Genomic DNA, 19,413 nt, shown 5'->3' with positions numbered 1-19,413 from the left:
CTTTTGTTAATTATTGAATGATTTTACCATAAAAGTTGAAATTATGTAATTAAAATAATGAAATCAAATAGTAAATTAGATTGTGTTTGACTTACATGAAAAAAAAAATTATTCTTTAACCTAATATGGTTCAAACTAGGGATGATCATGGATTAGATTTTCAGTGATCCCATCTACATCTATTTTAGATTTAAATAATTGGATTAGATTTTCGATTCAAATTCATTTTCTCAATAGAATTAGATTAAAATTTTTAGAAATCTATATCCATTATTTGGATCTAGTTCAAACTCCAAAATCCATTTTTTATAAAAGAAATTTAAATTGAAATTTCTAAAACGTGTGTCCTTAGGGTCGACACCATCAAGTTTGACAAATTTTTTGTTAGGGCTAACTCGGCCGAATTTCAGCATGGGATGGACTCGGCTGACTTCTGGTTGTGGTCGACTCGACCGAACTTTGGTCGGGATCAGCCGAATTTTGGTCGATGCCAACTTGGTTGAATTCAGCCGAATTTTAGCTGGGGTCTAGTTGGCCAAATTTGAACGAATTTCGATCGGGGTCGACTCGACCGAATATGTACAAATTTCGGTCAAGATTGACTCGGTAAATTTTGGCCGCATACGACTGAATTTCGGTCAGGGATGACGTGGTCGAATACGACCCAAATTTGAGTGAACATTCACCACACTGTTGTGCTTGCAATTGGACTTACACGTTATTTTGTGGCTTTTTCTGCTTAGTTACAGGGAAGCATTTGGGAAATGTGGCTTTCCAACCATTTGTTAATAAAACTTTTTTTAATTATCTTTATTGATTCCTTTCAATGTTTTCAACATTCTCTAAAAAATGATAAGGTATTGACATTCAGCTACACAAACATCCTATGGGAGATAGCTTTGAATTTACATTTGTAGCATTTGTCTTGCATATTTTTCAATATTATAGAAATGCTTCAGAATCTAGTACTGGAAAGAAAAACATTACCTGTGCTTGGTTGGAAAGTTGACTAATAGATTTGGTGAACATTTTTTTGTCTTTTACTTATATGAGAAATTCTTATCTGAAATAAGGTTGCTTCCCAACACTAACTCTTGGTAATGTCTTTATTTTGTATGAGTTGTATTTGCTTGTTCATAACTTCTATCTATAATAATTTTCTTTGTTGGATTGAAGAAAAACTGTAACATGTTATTTACTAGTTATTAATAAAGGTGGACTTGAATTTCAAGGCATTACTTTATGAGTTCTGATGGCATTGATATGTATTTTTAGAGATTGTGTTGACATTCAAATTTCACAATAAAAATATAGATGATATCAACAATTTTAAATACATGCATTGAACTTGAATAGTATTGTTTGGCAATTGCGGTCTTTCCTTTGCAGAGCTTTATCCTTATCTTTCCAATTGTTGTTTCCATCCAGAGAATTCCTAGGTTTGTGCAATGGCTCCCTTATGCTTGGACTGGTTTCTTCGCTAGATGCTTGCACACACTATCATGTCCTAACCACCTAACTGCCTTGGCTCTGATTTTAATTGATTGAACCCGAATGGATAGTGTTGTTGTTGGAGCTCTTTGGGGTTGTGCTCATAATGCTGGTTAGGTTCTTTTTGGGTTAATATTTTTAATCCTCAAGGATAAACTCCATATTGAAATTATTTGAACTTGGGGCACTAGAGTGGTGGGTCTAACTTTACTAATAATTGGTGTTGTGGGAATTTGAGAAGCTTCAGAAGTACATCCCCATATGTTGCTTTAGATAATGGTGAATGTCTTTTGAAATAGAGCTTCCTATTATAATATCTGGTTTATCTTTTGAAGCAAAGCTTCTTGTTGTAATATGTAGATTATCTTTTGAAGCAAAAGTTTCTCTTGTAATATTTAGTTTATTTGTATTGTAATAATGTACAATTTAATTGATCTAATAAAAAGTCGTTGATGAAACTATATCTTTTTCATTCTTTTTTATACAATACATGTTGCAAAGTTGATCACATAAACATATCAAATTTTATAACAAAAAAACATTGAATTAGTCATATCATACAAACAACTAATCATTAGCTACCTCAATCTCTAATAAAGATTCAATGAAACTTTGGAATGACTTAACATCTAAAGTAGCCTAACTAAATTCTACTTATTGATTTGATGCAATATTGTAGCCATCTTGAACATCTTGAAACAAGCCATCTTGAACATCCCGAAACAATAAAATAAGATGTATGTTAATCACTTCAATAAAATATTTGTTGTAAGTTATTGTTACATTATAAAATAAATGTACATACCATAAGCATGCTAGTGAAGCTCATTTGATATGGTTGATACAAAGAAGGAACTGAATATGATTCCAATAGGACTAAAGTTGATGACCCTAATAAATGTTGACTTGATTGAAGTTGTGAATGTTTTACTTTTCTTCTTTTTTTGTTCTAATTCAACAACCAAACTCTTCAAACATCTATACATCTTTTGTTTTAGAATGTCTTTCTTCTTAAAGCTAATATCTTTGGATGTTGAAGGTTCAACAATATGTTGTGTTGCCTCAATAGTCGTACCATGAGTACCATGTGATTGATGGTTCAATCGAATAACAACCACTTTATTCTCAAGTTCTAACACCTTTTTCATAAACCACAATGCATGCTTCTAGATAATCTTATACATCTTAGCTAATTTTAAAAGTCTTGAGCATAGTTGCTTATATTGTTTTTAGCTTTCCAATCTAGGATCAAAATTAATTGTCTTTCCTCCATGATCAATCATTATATCACTTTGTGCATGTCTATTCCACCTCTTTAATGTATATTTTTCTGGGAGAAACTTGATATCCTTTCAAAATAATTACATAATTGATAATAGTTTATCTTAAATGAATGAAGATGTTGTAGCCAATATTTTTCAAACAAAGATATTACTAAATAAGAGGTGACAAAAAAATAAACGATATTATTTATTGTAATGTGGTAAATGTAATAATATATATATATATATATATATGTGTGTGTGTGTGTGTGTGTGTGCGCGTGTGTGCACGTGTGTGTGTTCCCACCGGATAACAAGTATATTTTCGTACCCATACTCGTATCCATTTTCTTATGGTTAAATATTAATTAATTTTTATAAAATAATAAAAAATTATGGTAAAGGAAACATAATATTATCAAATATTCAATATTAAGAAGAAGATTGTTTCTTAGATATCAAATATTTAAAAAGAAATTATAATTGTATACATTCCAAATCAGAATACCAATTAAAATCTTATGACAACCATAACATTTATTAAATTTGCAAAAAAATTGATAAAATTTATAAATATTTTTAAAAAATTATAAAAGGAAAAAAAATATTCAAATTAAAATATAATTTAAATGGTTGTTTACTTCAATTTTTTAATTTTGATGAATCTCTTTTTTTATACACTAATAAAAGTTATAATACATCACTTGATTAAAATCATGGAAAGAACAAATATTAAACTAATAATAATAAAATTTTAACATAGGTCTTCTATCTTTTGAATTTCAATATATGTTGAGTGGTGATAACAAAAATAATAGTGTCAACACCCAATTTTGTCCGGATTATAATATATATATATATATATATATATATATATATATTTTATTTATCTATTCATTTATTTATTACTTTTTGTTAGTATTATTTTTACTTTTTATTTTATTATTATTATTCTCTTTCCTATCTTATTTTACTTTGATTTTATTATATCCTTTTATCTTATTTTATTTTTACTTATCTATTTATTTTATTTTATTTTGGTTTTCTTTTTTTCTTTTTTTTCTCTTTTTCTTTGTTTTCAATTTTCTTCATATTTATTCTATTTCATTCTATTACTATTATTATTATTATCATTATTATTATTTTAAAAAGAAAAAAAATGGATTAAAAAAAATGATAAAAAAAACAAAAACAAAAAAACGGATTAAAAAAGGGTGAAAAGAAAAAAAGAAAGAAAAAAGATCTGAAAAAAAAAAGGAAAAGAAGAAGAAAAGAGCAATGAAAAAGAGTAGAACAGAGTTTGAAAAAAAGAAAAGAGAGAAAAGGGTACTGGGCATTTAATCTTCTGCATACGTTAGACTAGAGGTTTCCTCATTTGGTAGACGTGTGCAGTTGAACTATTTGTTATGTTTTACTGGTTTGAGATGTTGTCGTCGTCGTTACTATTTGCTTATCACTATTCATCCAACCTGGACGAAATAACTGAAAAGATAGAACCACCGCACCACTCATCAGCACATAGCCAGCCATAGCCAAATACCAAGCTCCTCAACCATCATCAACGCACCAAAAGCTCATTCAAATCCTGCAACATTCCCATTCGAAGTCTACCACCTCAACATCACAGCATACACAGCCAGCAAAACAACACTGCATGATCGTGCGTTCACCTCCGTTGTCATGCAATCTTCATAGCCATCTTCTTCATCTTTCTTCCTTAGCAAACCTGCATAAAAGAGAAAAAAAACAGGAAATGTGAGAATCTTAAAACCGTCGTCCTTCAGGAATCGTTTCATCACCATTAGTCTTCCATCTTTAACCCTTCCCAGAGCACTGCATTCAGCCATTAGACCTTCCATCTCAACCCATCACCTAATCCCATTTGCATCCTTCCTTGCAAGGAAGAAAACAAACAGACCCATTCATGTTTTCATTATAGGTGAGACCTTCATTTCTTCATCATCGTTTCTCACGCTCAAATCCACATGAACCACCCTCATCTTAATCCTTCACCTGCACAAAAACCAGAGAGACCGCAAACCAACCCAACCCACACACTCAACCGCAGATTCACAACCTCTCAATCACCCCCTTCACGCCGCAACCCGACCTCACCACAAACCAACCCATCTCACACAGTGACCAACAAACACCATCACCTTCGACTTGTAATCAGAAAATCAAGCTGATACTTCACCACCACTCTTCGTGTTCTCTTACATCCCGAACAGCACCGGACTCTCCTATTTTTCCAATCAGCCGCATCCAATCTTAGCACCTAGATGAACAAAGGAATAGAAACCATCGCCGGCGGCCTTGCCGCCGGCTAGTCGGAGCTTTAAAACGGAGAACGCGCACCACTGGCAGTGACCCTGGATTCGCGCGGAAGCAATTCAGTTCGCGCCTGAAAAGAGGGAGAGCGAAGGTCGCATATCCTTTGGCCCTCGTCATCGAGGTTCATGGTGGGCGCCGCTGTCGCCGGCGACGTCTTTGGCTGGTTGCAGCGGGGTGACTGTCTTGGTCGTAGCAGCCACCTGATTTGGTATTAGAGTGAGCCAGGACCGGTAGGAGTTCGAGCAGAGGTTCACGTCAGGGGCGAACACGAGAACGAAGGAGTGCTCGCGAAAAAGGGAAAAAGGAGGTCGAGACGATGACTCGAGCGTCGACAGCTCCGTCGACGGTGGCCGCTGTCGCCGTCGGCGTTTAAGGACGACTGGACGCGCGTCCCAGGGCCGGAGTCGTGTTGTTAAGTTGAAGAAAAATATCTAAATACATGTTTTATTTTGTTTTATAATCCATAATTGTAGCAATGAAAAAAAATCCTCCCCAAAATACAAAATACAAAATGATAATAAAGTGATTACAAATATCTATGACCCATATTCACTATAACCGCACCCTCCGTTATCACATCCACTCCTGTTCTTTATCTCATACACCCCATGTTTATCCTTTCCATTTTCTTCGTACACCTCCATTTCTGATAATCCCGCACCCCTGTCTCATTTTTTTTCTTGCTGGGCTTTTGCTGCACTTCTACTTCCTCGCGCACCTCCACAATTACTAATCCCGCACTCCTGCACACACTTTCTACTCTTATTTTGAATTTGTTTTATATTTTACTAGCCGCACCATCATCTTTAATAAACACACCTCATTTACCTCATGTACCTCCCATTAATCACTCATACACCCTCATATTTTGTTTCCCACTTTCACCCTTCCTAAATAAATTATTTCCTTTTATTTATTTATTTGTTTATTTGTTTACTTACTTTTATTATTACTATTTATTTATTTTCGTTATTTATTTATCATTATTTTTTTTATTCCTAGAAAACCAAATATTTGAAAATTATTAAAAATTACAAAAAAAATAAAAAATCCAAAAAATGAAAAAATATTCTCTTTCATTTTATTGTGTCTGTCCGGTCGCTCGCATCGCGTGACACTCATTTTCAAAAATACCAAAACTAATTTTCTTTTCTTTTGGTGTCTGTCCGACCGTTCGCGTCATGTGACACCATTTTTTCAAATAATTCAAAATGTCAAAAATATAAAAAAGACCAACTTTTTTAAAACTAAGTATCTTTAAAGAACTACGTAACCCTGATTTCTCATTTTGAATGAGAATACGTAGGACCAAGTTCAATCCTTGTCGGGCCTAAAAAATTAAAAAAATATTTTTGTTTCTTTTTAATATTATTGCTTCATTATTTTTGGGGGAAATTAACATTTTGAAAACCACATCAACTTTGCATTTTTAATTAAAGGTACCGCCCTCGGACGGGCGCTGTAGGGTGATAATAGCTTCCTTACGCGTAACCGACTCCCGAATCCAAAAATCTAGTTTTTCGCAGACTTGTCTTATCTTTATGGTTTTCCATAGTTTTCTAGAATAACTATGGTGGCGACTCCAAATCTCTTTTTAAAAACCCGTTTTCTTTTTTGGTTCGTCGTTCCGTCGCGATTATGGTTGCGACAAATGGCAAATTGCATTAAATTTTATATTATAGTAAATAAAATTTATTTATACAATTATAATGACAAAATTACAGTATGATTGATAAAAATTATATAAAATATATCAAAATAATATTCTACATAATAAAAATAAACAACAAATAAAAATATTAAAAAACTATCAAATGCATGTCTTAGAAATAATTTGAAAAACTATTGAATAAAATTGCACAAAAACAAATGTATATTAAGGGTATGATAAGATGAAAAATACCTTAGAGATCTAAGAAATGTTTTCAAATATCAACATAGTTAATGGTTGAGAATTAACGAAAATTGTTTTAATGAAACAAAAGTTCTTCAAATGAAACCAAATTAATAATAATAGAGTAAAGAAAGATAAATTTTTTATATTACATAGTAAATGAAATATTTATGTAATTAAACACTTAAATTGAGAGTATTAAACATTATCAAAATATACAATAAATAAAAATATTATAAAATAATGGAAATATTTAAATATGAGACATCATAAATATTTATTTGACATACATCATTTGAACATAATTGATAAAGGTCATGATAAGATGAAAAATATAGTGGAAATGCGGATGAGTTTCATAACAAACCAAACAATTGGAAGAAATAAAAAATAGAAAGTGGGTAGTAATATATATAGCTTGAAGGATTATTCTATTCTTGTTTTAACTGCATGATAATTATTGATTGCATATTTGTGGGTCTTTAACTATACACACTATAAAAACCTAGACTAGAGTAGACAACTAATTGATTATGCATTTAGACATAGAGTACATAATTGATTTATCATAACATCATAATTTTGATCATTAATGTGAAGAACAATGAAAGGACAATGATATTTTGACAATTTTCTCCTATAACTAGTGGCATCTTCTAAGTGGTTTTGGAATATAGAGAAAGGAGAAAATGAAAAAATGGGAAGCCACTTAGAAGGATGTCACCTCAGATTGTAAGAGAAAAATTGTCAAAATTTAGTTGTTAAAAAATCATTTTCCATAATAAAGATTGCTAAGATATTAGGGTTTTTTTTATTCAAGTTTAGACTTGTTGATGAGATATTATGGCTTGTTACATAAAATGTGAATATTAGAGTAGAAATTAGAAAAATATTATTTGGTGTTTTTACTTTGAATTGGATCATGAAACCCAATCCTAGTGAAGTTTTTATATCATATACTAGCGAGAACACAGGTGCTGTTGCGTTTGTGTGTTCGTGTTTTTTAATTTTCATAGAAATTTCTGAGTTAAGATCAATAAAGAATACATAATTAATTTTTAAAATAGTTGTTAAAATGTAAAATTAGAAAAATGAAATATGTACACAAAAGAAGATTTTAAAATAGCTGTTAAAGATAGAAGAGATTTTTAGAATAATGGTTAAAGGTAAACTATTTATAAAATAATTAATTTTTAAAATAATAATTAAGGTTAAAACTGGAAAAAGAAATGTGGACACATAGAAAGTATCTCTTTATATATTGTTATATATTATTGCACACCATATGTTTGATAAAAAAGAAAAGATTTTTATTTTTGTTTTTGTGAATTTTTTTATCTAATTGAATTATGAATTGCAAGGGTTGTCAAATGTTTCACAAGTCTCTTAGAAAATGATACTTGAAATTTTCATTTTATTACTTATACAAATTTTTATTTTTGTTTTTTGTGAAATCTTGTCTAATTGAGTTGAATTGGAAGGGTTGTCAAATGTTTCACAATTCTTTTGGAAAACGATATTTGGACTTCTCATTTTATTACTTATACCATAAATTATAGCTATTTTTAAACTAAAATAAAAATAATTGTAAGATAATAAAAATATAAAATGATCAAAATACTTCTAAGCACCTAGTTGAATTAATAATGTATTTCTTATTTTTATAAATAAAGTTAATACATATGATTTTTTATTTTTTAATATTCCTTAAGCAATACCTTTATATTACTCTACTAAATAATTATTCATTTTTTTTAATATTATTTTAAAAATAACTATCCATAATTATGTGTACATAGTAATTTGTATGTATTTATCGTTTTTTTTACAACAAAAAAGGTTTGGTGAATATATATCAACAAAATTAATTTTTATATTAGTACTGAATTACGAAAGAATAAAATAATAATAATAATAATAATAACAATTTTTATATTACGTATAATTTTTAATATATTATAACTAGCTTTTGACCCGTGCATACGCACGGGTTTGATTTTTTTTTTACTTAGACTTAATATTTATATATAATTATTTAATGAATTAATATTTGATTATTAGGTCATTTTGTTATTTAATTATTATTTTAGTATTGATTTATTATTTAGAAATAAAATATAAAATATCCCTGTATCAGTTGATGCAGAATGTTTTCTTGGATGTCAGAATAACATTTGTGAATTGTGTAAAATTTTATTTGTGAAGTTATATATAGTGTGTAAAAGTATTTTCTAAGACCTATCGTGAAATTTTAAATATAATACTTAAGTTAAGATTTATATGATACGATAAAGTTAGAATTTTTGAATTTTGTGTATATTTTTATAATAATAATCATTTAACTATAAATAAGTAATACTTTTTATTATTGATTTCTTAAAATTAATGTAGTAGATCATATTGATCTTAATAGTCATTTAAAGTACTTTGTTCATTTATTTTATATTAATAAGAATAATATTAATTGATAGGAAGGTAAAAGTTGAAGTGTTTAAATATTTTAGTATTTAGAATATTTTTAATTAGTTATTATTGTAGGGTTAAAATTGAGTTATTATTGTTTAGTAGACCAACATTAAATAAAAGCTGTGTTTGCTAGGGAATCATTGTTCGGATCGATTATTTTTTCTGTTTCCTTTTAAACTTAGATTATGAAATTTATTCTAATTATTATTAATTTTAAATAAATAATTTTTTTATATTATTATATTTAAGTGTTATAATTGTTTATAATTAGATTTATATAAATATAAATATAAATATATATATATATATAATATTTAAAAAATGATAATAATTTTTTATTATTCTAATAATAAGTCTACTATTAATACTAATGATACCAATATTAAAACAATATTGTTCTATGATTAAAATTTATAATTAAAATTTTAAATTATATATTATATTAAAATGAAATCCATATACACATATCACTCTTAAAATAAAATGTAGATATATTATACATGGATCCCGTACAAAATAAAAATACAAAAGCATTAAAATTTGTTAACAGAAACATAGACATAAAAACTTAAACAACTATTTAAAATGAATTGGCCATATAGAACGATTAATCAATAAATATATATATATATATATATATATATATATATATATATATATATATATATATATATATATATATATATATATATATATATATATATATTTAAAAGATTTAGAACAACTTGAAATCTGTGTACACGGACTATAGTTAAAATAAAATATAGACATATTATTAGTTATGGATCTTGTATAAAACAATAATAATAATAATAATAATAATAATAATAATAATAATAATAATAATAATAATAATAATAAGAATAATAATAATGCAAACTATTAACAATAATATTAATAATAAAAATAAAAATAATACTAAATATTCAATAATATTATTAATAATAATAGTAATATTAATTCAAATAATAATAATAACAAAAATGGTAGTAGAATAGTGTAACAATATTGTAAATCATGAATCTCATACATGATGATAATAATAATAATATAAAATATTTATTAATATTAATAAAAATAACAGTAATATTAATTTAAATAATAATAATAATAGAATAGTGTAGGTATATTGTTGATCATGAATAAAATGTGTATAAGAGGATTATAGCTAAAAAAATGTCGACACATCATGTATTATGGATTTCCGTACAAAATAATAATAATAATAAAAATAATAATAATAAATATTTATTAATATTAATCATATTAATAATAACAATAATAAAAATTTATAATTTAACTTTTGAGTTATATATAAATTAAAAAAAATTTGTACGTTTCGATCCCGTACAAAACAAAAATATAAAATCATATTTATCAAGGTTAGGTCAAGATTTGGTAAGAGAGGTAGAGATATAAATACTTTAGCCAATATTTAAAATAAATTGGCTATATAAAATCACAAGAATATGAAGTAAAATATAAATCATAAAATCTTTAACAAATATTTAAATAAGATGTTTGTATATCGTGCATTATAGATTATATATAAAATAAAAATACAAAACGAAGTTGATTATGTTAAGAATTTAACAAAAGCATAGATGTAAAAACTTAAACTAATATTTAAAATTAATTGGCCACATAAAACTAATATTAATCAATATATATATATATATATATATATATATATATATATAAGTTTAGAATAACATAAATTGTGTATACACAAATTATAGCTAAAATAAAATATAGGCACATCATATGGATCCCGTACAAAACAATAATAATAATAATAATAATAATAATAATAATAATTCTAAATATTCATTAATAATAATAATAGTACTATTACTAACAATAATAATAAATATTTATTAATACTAATCATATTAATAATAACAATAATCAAAATTTATAATTAAACTTTTAAGTTAAATATAAAATTAAAATAAAATGCATATACATAATTATTGTCTAAATAAAATGTAAAAATATTGTCTATTATGAATTTCATATAAAATAAAAATACCAAACCAAGTTTATGTCATAATTTGTTAAGAGAAGTATTGATATAAAATTTTTAACCAATACTTAAAATAACTTGGAGATACGAAATCATTAAAAATATCAAATTAAATATAAATTATTATAACCAAGAGTCATAAATATATATATATATATATATATATATATATATATATATATATATATATATATAATTCTAATTAAAAAAGAATAAAATAACATGAAATGTCTGGCTTTGATCGATTTTGTTATGTTTTCTTTTAACCTTAGATTAAAATAATTATTATAATTATTACTTTTTTAGCTAAACAATTTATTTATACTATTATATTTAATTTTTATACTTTTGTATATATATATATATATATATATATATATATATAATATTTATAAAATGATAATAATATTAGATTATATTAATAATAGTTCTACTCTTTATATTTATAATAACAATATTAAAACAATATTGTTGTAGGATTAAAATTTATAGTTAAACTTGAGGATTATATATTATATAAAAATAAAATACGTATACATGGATCATTGTCAAAATAAGATTTTGGTGTATTGTGTATTACAGATTATATACAAAATCAAAATACAAAACGGAGTTGAGGATGTCAAGATTTGTGAATAGAACCATATATATAAATAATTAAACCAATATTTAAAATTAATTGACCATATGAAATCGACATTAATCCATATATATATATATATATATATATATATATATATATATATATATTTAAAAGGTTTAGAATAACATAAAATGCATATTCATGGATTGTCGTTAAAATACAATGTAGACACATTATGTGTTATGGATCCCGTATAAAACAATAATAATAATAGTAATAATAATAATACTAAATATTCTTTATTAATAATCATAATTGAAATAATAATAATATAATAACACTAATAATAGTACTACTAATAAGAGTAATGATAATAAATATTTATTAATACTAATCATATTAATAATAAAAATAGTCAAAAATTGTAATTAAACATTTGAGTTATATATAAAATTAAAAGAATTGCATATACAGAATCATTATCTAAATAAAATGTAGAAATATTGTGCATTATGAATCCATACAAAACCAAGATTATGTTACAATTTGTTGACAAAAATATAGATATGAAAACTTTAACCAATATTTAAAATAAATTGGCCATATGGAATGATAATAATATAAAATTAAGGCTTAAATACTCTTTTGGTCCTAATTTTGGTCGACTTTTTTCACTTTGGTCCTACTTTTTAAATTGTTTTCAATTTGGTCCTACTTTTCGTTATATTTTTTCAATTAACTCCTTTCCGTTAACTCCGTCCAAATCATTAACGGATGTGAACAGTAACTGCCACGTGTCATTTTGTGATTTTTTTAATTTTTTTTTAACTTTTTTTTAATTTTTTTTAATTTTTTTTTAATTTTTTTTTATTTTTTTTTAATTTTTTTATTTAAAAAAAATGTACACGTGTCAAACTCATATTATGCCACGTGTCAGATATGATTTTTATATTCAATTTGGTCCTATTATTCATTATCTGTTTTCAATTTGGTCCTAGTTTTTTTTTTAATTTAGTATTTTTGTTCCTCTCCAAAGACAAAATACAATTTGTATATAAATGTTATATGAATATTCTTATTAAAATACATATTTTTATTAAATATTTTTAATTTAAAATTAGAGTTGGTTTAAAATTAAATATTTTTAACCTCTTAAAATTTTAAATTAATGGTGTTATTGCTTTTTTTCGTTTTAATTTTAAACTAAATTTAATTCTAAATTAAAATATTTAACAAAAATATGCATTTTAATATATACAAATTAAATTTTGTCTCAATTTGGAGAGGAAAAAAAATGTTAAATTTTAAAAAAAAAACTAGGACCAAATTGAAAACAGATAACGAATAATAGGACCAAATTGAATACAAAAATCTAATTCTGACACGTGGCATAATATGAGCTTGACACGTGTACATTTTTGTTAAATAAAAAAAATTAAAAAAATTAAAAAAAAATTAAAAAAAAATTAAAAAAAAATTAAAAAAAATCAAAAAAATCACAAAATGACACGTGGCAGTTACTGTTCACATCCGTTAATGATTTGGACGGAATTAACGGAAAGGAGTTGATTGAAAAAATATAACGAAAAGTATGACCAAATTGAAAACAATTTAAAAAGTAGGACCAAAGTGAAAAAAGTCGACCAAAACTAGGACCAAAAGAGTATTTAAGCCTAAAATTAAATATAATTTTTTCTAAGCAATAGTCACACACACACATATATATATATATATATATATATATATATATATATGTATGGTTTAGAATAACATAAAATATATACGAAATATTACTAAAATAAGATGTAGACACATTATGTCTTATGGATCTCGTACAAAACAACAATAGTACTACTAATAATAATAATAGAATAATAGTAATGTTTCCATTATACTAAATATTCATTAATACTAATCATATTAATACTAATAGTAAAATAGTAATAATATAATATCAGTAAAGTGAAAAAGAATATTTTTATATAATTAAAATTTATACCATTTATGTGAAATATCAATAATTGTTAATATAAAATATAGGTACATTGTGCATTATGAAACTCGTACAAAATAAATAGAACATGAAATTAAGATTAACTTCAAATTTGTTAATAAAAACAGATACAAACAACTTAAAACAATATTTAAAAAAAAAAATAGTCGTATAAAATTTAACAAAGAGTTCATCTATATTATTTAAAGTAACATTATTTTTTATATTAATCTATATCATTTTAAAAATAACCATATTATTTATTGTGAGATATATAAATCGTAAAATTATGATATAAATTTATGATGATATATCTTTTAAATTGAAAATATATATTATATTATATTATTAGGAGTTAATCACTTAGTTATAATAATAATAATAATAGTTATTATTATTATTATTATTATTATTATGACAAAGTAATAATAATAATATTAATATCAATAATATAATAATATAATTGTTATTAAAACAATTTCTCTCCATTGTAATTAAAAATATATATAAATATTATTAATAACCTCTTAAATAAGAATAATAAAATTTAAAAAATATTTTTAACTTTCAATAAATACAAAGTCATCCTCCATCGAGTAGTAAAATAGTATTATTAATAAATTAGTAAATAAAACAAAATAAAATAAAGCAGTTGATTATAATTATAATAACAATTAATAATAGTAAAAATAACGTTAATAATAGAACAAAAATACTCAAAAGGAAATATAATTATGAAACAAAATTATAATATCAATAGTAATGATAAATATAGAATTAAGGAAGAGAAATGTAAATTGATTCTTTGATTTTTTTTTTCAAAATCAAATATAATTACTATAATTAAGATAATTTCTCTCCACCATAATTATAAAAATAAATAAATATTGAAACTGACCTTATAAATGAAAAAAATAAAATTGTAATAAATTTAAAAGATTTCAAAAAGTATGAATAAAAAACAACTCATTCGTAATTAGAAAATTAAAAACAATTAATTGATCAATTAATAAAATTAATTAGTCAATTAATAAAAAAAGATTTAGAAATAAATTATTTAAGTATTAATTCTAAAATTATTTAATCCTTTAAAATTATTTCCAATCATATTTTAAAATAAAATAATTATTATTTTGAAAAGGTTAAATTTATACAAATTTAAAATAGAATAACCTATTCCAGTTTTATCAGTTTGACAATATGAATGACAAGAGCTCCTTAAAGTAGAAGGAACAATATCTTTGCAATCAATCCAATTTGAACTAAAAAAGCAAATTGCTTTTATTAAACTAAAACATCAATCTCCATTTTTATTTTTCTCATGCAGAATGTTTATAGTGTCAAATACTATATAATCTCAATTACAACTTCAACTTAATCTGACATGAAACTATTACTTGGGACCAATGTCCTCAAGTACACATGCTCCTCTACCACAACAGATATAAGAGACACAATCAAATCTTTGTCTTCAACAAATCCATCACTGATCTACGTCATACACGTTAAAATTAGTATAAGAATAAACAAATTATGAAAATTTAACAAATGATCAAGATCATGCCAAAGAAACAAAAAATGTTTCTTTCAGGGAGATACATAGAGAAATCAAATGCATTTGTTAAGAAAACCCATCTCAAACCTTTAACCATAAATCGTGAAAAAAAAAACCTTTAACCACAAACCATCAAACCCATTACAAAACTTTAATCAGAAACTATCAAACATGAACAAACCTTCACAAACTTAGCATATCTTTGTTGTATAAAAGGTAAACATCCAGCCAGGATTGCATACAATAAAACACAACATAACCATGCATCTAATGTTGTATGCAACAAGGTAAGCATCATAGACCTTATTATGACTTCCACAAGTTGTATGCAACAATCCATCTGCCTAGAAATTTTCACATGGTGAAGCCAATAAGAAAAATCATATGCTTTATCTAAAGTGGTTGAAAGCATATAACATCTTACCTTAAGATGTTGGGGTAAAACACTAAGACCAAAATAAATTATTTTCAAGTTTTTTTTTTTTCATGATCCACCAGTACATTCTCAAGCTGCAAGGACATAACAACATTTGTGTGAAAGACGCAAGACCAAAGATAACCATGTGGTGCAATTTGAACTTGAAAAGGGAGAAAAAGAACCTTGAGATCCCTGTGGAACACACCTTTAGTGTGACAGTAGCTCACCTGATCAATCAACTGTTGGAACAAATTTCTACATTCACCTTCTTGACATTTACCTTTTGCTGCCTCTGAATGTAGAATTCATCAAATGCCTAAAATGCATCAATGACAAAAATATAGTCTTCATTAATTTATATTGTTTTACATGAAAATTTAAATATCAGTAATTCATAAGATAATAAAATTATTATTCATGAGAATATTAAATAGGAAAATTAGTACACCTTCCCTGAATAACACCTGAAGATTGCTATAAATGGCATTGGTCTCGTGAAATAGACAATTGTAGAAGTGCTATACAATAAACATATCATAATTTAGTATAGTGTGATAAGAATAAACCAATCTTACGAAAATGATAAACAACCTAATACATATAATAGCAGAAAAAACCAAGTTCATGTAAATACCATTTACAATCATTTGAAGCCTAATTAGTAAACCATGTGATGGTTAAAAAATCGTACCTTAGAAAGAAGAGCCTTAATTTTTAGACATTAAATCCAACTCCAACATCCTCACTAATCAGCCATGGATTCCACATGATGAGGGGTCTACACTATCATTGTATGTATGATTTGAAAGAAAATTGTAAATAATACAAACACACACGATAAATCTACTATTAATAGCAAAATAACTAAGATGTAATGGTTGGATCTACAACAACATATCTAACAACTACTTTAATAGGTAAGTAATGCAATTCAAAAGTCACAATCATATACATTAAGGTATACCCCACGACTATTTTTTTCACCAGGATAAAACATGAAGCCTTAGAAGTGTTACCTTACAAATGTAAAAATAACATTTTTTTCATCGATATTTCAGAAGGATTGCACCAACATCTGGAAATATGGCTTTAACTCTCTAACAATCAAATTAATTATTGTAGGCTCCCTTGCTACTTAGAGACCCCTAGAAAAGAAAGTTAAATGATAAATAAACATAAATAATCAAGAAACATAACCAAATACCCAAATATTATGAATATAATAACAGAAGAACAAACTACATAAAAAAAATTGAAAAATACACTCAAAGATAGTTAGAACAAACAATTTAAACAAAAAAAAAACAACCTAAAAAAATATTACAATATCAACTCATAATAATGATAGTTTCCAAAATACAAAATCATAGTTTCCAAATTACAAAATGTTATCAATCTCTAAAATTTGGTATGGAACACAAACTTTTATTATTTAATATTTAATAGATTATCATTATTATATAACGAAAATATCCCTAAATCATTGGAATTTAATTATATTCTTGGATAATATGAATATGATTATATCCTAAATAATAACAATCTTATTATATATCTTAATAATAGCAATCTTATTATATCCCTTAATAATAGGGATATCTATTATGTCTTTGATTGACAACATTTTATTAATATAGATGTTACCATAAAAGTCATAATAAAGGTAACAGTAACAACAACGTAACTATTTGATTGACAGTTACTTAAAATAAAATAAACTTATTTTAAAAAAGTTATAATCAACTAGAAATGCAAAGCAGTGCAAGAATAAAAAGTTAGAATAAAATACATATAATTGATAATAATAAAAAAATAAAGACATATTTTTTTAATGAATAACCAATTGATTCGTACCGTAAGAAAACAATTTCTCAATCAAAAATAGTTAAAGACATATGGTTTTTGCCACAACTTAAAATAGAATTCCAAAAAATCTCAAAAAATCACAAACAAAATCCCAACAAATAATGACACAATAGCAAACATTATCAAAAAACGATTTAACTTGTTTTAGGTAATCAATATTCAACTCCTATCATAAGAACCAAAATACAAAAAAAAGTTTTATCAAACATACAACTACAAAGCACAAATGATCGAAAGGTTAAAAAAATGATGTTAAGGTACCTTAACAAATCCTAAATTATGAAATACATATCAAAAGACCACAAACCAAAAAATAGAAAACACCAACTCAAATGTAACAACCAAAATACCAAAAACTAATATTTATTCAGCATTTCAACCATAAATCACAACTAATCCAGATATCATAATAAAAAAACCATGATAATGGTTCAAGTAAATTGGGTTAAAAGAACATCTAACCTTATAATCTCAGCTTGTCAACTGCGAATGCTTTAGTAACGAATGTCTAAACTTATTTTCGCAGCTTGTGATTTGTAAACCCTTCCAAAATGTGAGTATATACCACGTACCAACTAAAATTGACAATAAAAATTAAAAGCATAAGAAAAATTAAGAAAATAAAACCTCAAATGCTAAAAAAAATACCTTTTTCGATAACACTATACCATTGTATTATTCTTGGATGAATAAAGTCCTGCACCGAAAACGTAACAAAAAAAAAAACTTACAGAATGTCACGGACACAAAACAAAATATGTAAACTAAGAGCAGAAGAAGAATGCAGAATAATAGATCAAAACCCTAAACAATATACCAACAAAACCCAAACAAAACCACAAACCCTGAGACGGTAAACACCAAATAAAACCATAATCGAAAATGTAAACACCAAGTAAAACTATAATCGAAAATGTAAACACCAAGTAAAACCACAATCGAAAAACCATAATAAAAAAGCAAATAATCGAAAAACCTAGTGTTGGAAGAAATGGGGTTAAGAAACATCTAACCGTTTCGTGACCTCTAAATCTTTCAATGGAAACCTCGTAACTTTTAGGAAGTATAGATGGTTGTTCATCAAGTTTTTCATCTAGATTCTGGTAGAGAAGAAAGAAAAAGGGAAATACAGAGCCACGAAACAGAGAAAAGAAATAATGGGGAAAGGAGCGAGAATGAACCATTTGCATTTGAAACCCTTTTCTCATACATTTGAATTAAGAGCCCAATTACGTCTATCAACTGCGGTTCGTGCTTCTGCCGTTTACGTCATATCACAAAACTATGGAAAAGACAAAATTGCCATTAAAGATGCACATCTTCAAAACTAAAGCAGGGGGTACATTAGTAAAGCAGCAATGCCACCAATACAATGACGAAAAGACCATGACTGAGGACAACTGTTCAGATAAGAGAATGGGTATAAATGGAACAATAAAAATGGAAATGACTTAAAACCCATATATTTGGACAGCTGTCAAGAAATTAAATATGAGTATTTGGATAATATTCCTACCAGTTTGGA

General features: G+C 25.6%; 1 long non-coding RNA gene across 6 annotated transcripts; it reads right to left on the bottom strand.

Moving 5' to 3' along the window:
* Positions 1-15,289: 15,289 nt before the first annotated feature.
* On the bottom strand, positions 15,290-19,117 carry LOC114184278 (uncharacterized). Of its 6 annotated transcripts, none has more exons than XR_003604566.2 (6): positions 18,902-19,116; positions 18,557-18,585; positions 18,351-18,463; positions 16,714-17,167; positions 16,471-16,540; positions 15,290-16,338 (listed from the first exon to the last, which is right to left on the bottom strand). It is a non-coding gene; the product is annotated as an uncharacterized LOC114184278 (long non-coding RNA). The 6 variants fall into 6 exon arrangements; XR_003604568.2 differs by having other exon boundaries at positions 15,290-16,540; positions 16,714-16,805; positions 17,039-17,167; positions 18,902-19,115; XR_003604567.2 differs by having other exon boundaries at positions 15,290-16,540; positions 16,714-16,800; positions 17,039-17,167; positions 18,902-19,113.
* Positions 19,118-19,413: the final 296 nt, after the last annotated feature.

The sequence above is a fragment of the Vigna unguiculata genome, chromosome 5, assembly GCF_037176805.1.
Source record: "Vigna unguiculata cultivar grain cowpea cultivar isolate G323 ecotype 2 chromosome 5, ASM3717680v1, whole genome shotgun sequence".
Lineage (NCBI taxonomy): Eukaryota > Viridiplantae > Streptophyta > Magnoliopsida > Fabales > Fabaceae > Vigna > Vigna unguiculata.
This window is presented reverse-complemented; position numbering and strand designations above follow the sequence as displayed.